Here is a 4,184-nt window from a genome sequence, read left to right on the forward strand (position 1 = left end):
GCCTGTTCTATAGCATTAACAGATTGCAAAATTTGTAATATGCATAAGAATCATGCCTGGAGCTATGAGGCAACACTTAATCCAAATCAAAATATATATAGAGAAAAATAGCTTTACATTTGCCAGGTGTAAAACTATGTTTTAGCGATATTCCAAATAAAAGGTCACTGATTATCATAAAAAGTTTCTATGTATCAGAGAATGAAGAGGTTAAAACTGATACGGTTGTACACAATTTTCATTAGCATCCTCAGAAAGAACATCTTAATCCCATTTTTATGTTTTTATCCCCCAAATAACTGTATTTATTTAAAACATTCCCAGATCTCTGTATGAGAATATTTGGCCCTTTCTGAGCAAAGTCATCACTTTATTTAAACAGAAGATCATAAATATCTAGAAAATATATATTATTACCCCTGAAATTTACACAATAGCGCCTGTAACTATGTCATCATATAAAAACATACCAAATAAGAAAACCACTTTATTCAAGTAGTCTTCTGTTCTACCTACTAGTCTTGCAATGTCTGATAACACTATACCTTCAACCCTGACCTAGAGCGCAGAGATGGGGAAAGATGTTCAACGTGCTATTTACCTAATAACATTAATTTGCTGTGGTAGCACTTTTTAAAAGTGCTATTCTTGCAGCAAAGTAGCTGTAGTGTCAATACAAAATTAAAAAATAGAAACCAGAAGTAATTTTTGTTCCTAGTTGTGCCATTTCACTCGTACTGCAGTTTCAGGCAAGTCACTTGCTGCAGTTTCCAGAACTGTTAAGTGGGGATAAGTGTTTCGCACGGTGTTATAGTACAAAGTCTTTTTATTAATCATCCACCTATAAAATTCAACAGTTCTTGACAGTGAGCTTGATTGCTCAGCACAGACAGAGACAAAAAGAACTTAGAGATCATGGAATATTTATAAACTCATCATAGAGATAAGGAAATTGAAAATTCCCTGGTTGAGTCACTTGATTAAGATCATCAAAAGCACAAAAAGCCAGAAGTCTCAGCTTGGAGCAGGAAGACTTCTGCTTCATAAACAGAGCCTTAACCAGGACACGGGTGACTCCCATTTGTAACATTCTTTAAGAAAAGGATCTCCATTACCTTCCCTGGACACGGATTTTATCTTCACTGGTGGTTTTTCTCTACCAGGAACAGTAATTCTCCTAATGTCACCCTGATAGTGAATAGCCAGACCAGGGACATGAACTCAAATCTGCCTGGCTCCAGAGCCTGAGCCACTGTGGTAGGTAGTTAATTACACACATGCTCACTCAGCTTCCCAAGAGAAAAGGCAGAGAAAGGGGTGGCAAGCCCTGCCAGAAGGAAATGTGCTGAGACATGTTAGATTTTTAGGCCTGGAAAGCCAGAGCCAGTGGCTGCCTGGCTCAAAGTTGTACATTTTGATACATGGAAACTGACAAGCAGTTAAGAGTTTACCAAGCTCTTTAGAATTTACAAAAGGAGAAGTGTAGTTCCCAGTTATAGTTGCAATTTAACAGGCAATATTAAAATGCTAAACACCAAGATTTTAATTGTATTATATCAAATAGATACTATTTAAATTGATTTTTCATCCTTAGCCTTTTGTTAAAAGGGAGGAAATAACCATTATTTGAATGGCATTTAAATTTTAAATCACACAGGTATTTTTTAACACCACTGATACTTTAATGACCTAAAAGGGAATATTCTCTTCCAATGAGTCAGAAAACGTACTGCCAATCAGTAACAGATTACATAATAAAGAACAGAAATTCACTTTGACAAAAGGGCATCTTAAAAAGTGAAGGAGAAAGTGGGTTTTAGACAACATGGTGCTGACTTATCTAAATGTGTAGCTTGAAGTTTGGATGGGTACTGAGAAGGTGGCCCTCCTGCATGTCCGCTGTACTAAATATTTTATAGATCCACATGCCATGCTTGTTTCTCCAGGCCTTATCTTTATCCTAGAAAGTATGCACATTAATTAGAAAGTCTATGCCTAGAAATGTTTACGATGATATAGACATATAACACCATTTATAAGAGACATGTGATATGCAATAAACAGGAGGCATTTATTACAGTAACACTTGATAACATGAATAGTTATACTACCACTTCATTTGAGTATCTCATTTATTTTACATGTTATAAATTTCATGAGCCTTCTTTACATATAAAAATAGCTATGATTACCATGGTTATCAAAAACTATATAGTAAAGCTTTTAATTAAATTTAACTGACAAACACTCATGAAGCAATTTCAATGGACAAAATGAATCCTGTAAGTTTTGCAAAGATGGGCTCAATAAAGGACAGAAATGGTATGGACCTAACAGAAGCAGACGATATTAAGAAGAGGTGACAAGAATACACAGAGGAAGTGTACAAAAAAGATCTTCACGAACAACATAATCATGGTGGTGTGATCACTCACCTAGAGCCAGACATCCTGGATTGTGAAGTGGAGGTGATGGAATTCCAGTTGAGCTGTTTCAAATTCTGAAAGATGATGCTGTGAAAGTGCTGCACTCAATATGCCAGCAAACTTGGAAAACTCAGCAGTGGCCAAAGGACTGGAAACGGTCAGTTTTCATTCCAATCCCAAAGAAAGGCAATGCCAAAGAATGCTCAAACTACCACACAATTGCACTCATCTCACATGCTAGTAAAGTAATGCTCAAAATTCTCCAAGCCAGGCTTCAGCAATACATGAACCATGAACTTCCAGATGTTCAAGCTGATTTTAGAAAAGGCAGAGGAACCAGAGATCAAGTTGCCAACATCCGATGGATCACAGAAAAAGCAAGAGAGTTCCAGAAATACATCTATTTCTGCTTTATTGACTATGCCAAAGCCTTAGACTGTGTGGATCACAATAAACTGGGAAATTCATCAAAAGATGGGAATACCAGACCACCTGACCTGCCTCTTGAGAAGCCTATATGCAGGTCAGGAAGCAACAGTTAGAACTGGACATGGAACAACAGACTGGTTCCAAATAGGAAAAGGAGTACGTCAAAGCTGTATATTGTCACCCTGCTTATTTAACTTATATGCAGAGTACATCATGGGAAACGTTGGACTGGAAGAAACACAAGCTGGAATCAAGACTGCTGGGAGAAATATCAATCACCTCAGATATGCAGATGACACCACCCTTATGGCAGAAAGTGAAGAGGAGCTAAAAAGCCTCTTGATGAAAGTGAAAGAGGAGAGTGGAAAAGTTGGCTTAAATCTCAACATTCAGAAAACGAAGATCATGGCATCTGGTCCCATCACTTCATGGCAAATAGATGGGGAAACAGTGGAAACAGTGTCAGTCTTTATTTTTCGGGGCTCCAAAATCGCTGCAGATGGTGATTGCAGCCATGAAATTCAAAGATGCTTACTCCTTGAAAGGAAAGTTATGACCAACCTAGATAGCATATTCAAAAGCACAGACATTACTTTGCCAACAAATGTCCGTCTAGTCAAGGCTATGGTTTTTCCAGTAGTCATGTATGGATGCGAGAGTTGGACTGTGAAGAAAGCTGATTGCCGAAGAATTGATGCTTTTGAACTGTGGTGTTGGAGAAGACTCTTGAGAGTCCCTTGGACTACAAGGAGATCCAACCAGTCCATTCTAAAAGCGATCAGTCCTGGGTGTTCTTTGGAAGGACTGATGCTGAAGTTGAAACTCCAGTACTTTGGCCACCTCATGTGAAGAGTTGACTCATTGGAAAAGACTCTGATGCTGGGAGGGATGGGGGCAGGAGGAGAAGGGGATGACAGAGGATGAGGTGGCTGGATGGCATCACTGACTCGATGGACATGAGTTTGAGTGAACTCCAGGTGCTGGTGATGGACAGGGAGGCCTGGCGTGCTGCAATTCATGGAGTCACAAAGAGTCAGACATGACTGAGCGACTGAACTGAACTGAACTGAAGTTTTATAATTACATATATTAGACATTATACTAAACATGAAATCAATTAAAAACTGTTCAAATATTTTCCTATGTATACCTTTGTCTTCAAAAAGAAAAAAGCTTTCGAATTAAAAAAAATCGAGAATTTTTCATAAAATAGTGATTTCTAATGCTTGCTTCAGCAGTACCTATACTAAAATTGGAAGGATACAGAGAAGATTATCATGGCCCCTGCACAAGAATGGCATGCAAATTTGTGAAGCATTCCATATTTTC

The 4,184-nt window shown here is 38.1% G+C and overlaps 1 non-coding gene across 1 annotated transcript; it reads left to right on the forward strand.

Moving 5' to 3' along the window:
• The first annotated feature begins 4,081 nt into the window (after positions 1 to 4,081).
• Positions 4,082 to 4,184, forward strand: LOC128043988 (U6 spliceosomal RNA). The gene has a single exon (XR_008198985.1). It is a non-coding gene; the product is annotated as a U6 spliceosomal RNA (small nuclear RNA).

The sequence above is a fragment of the Budorcas taxicolor genome, chromosome 2 (genome assembly GCF_023091745.1).
Source record: "Budorcas taxicolor isolate Tak-1 chromosome 2, Takin1.1, whole genome shotgun sequence".
In the NCBI taxonomy this organism is placed as follows: domain Eukaryota; kingdom Metazoa; phylum Chordata; class Mammalia; order Artiodactyla; family Bovidae; genus Budorcas; species Budorcas taxicolor.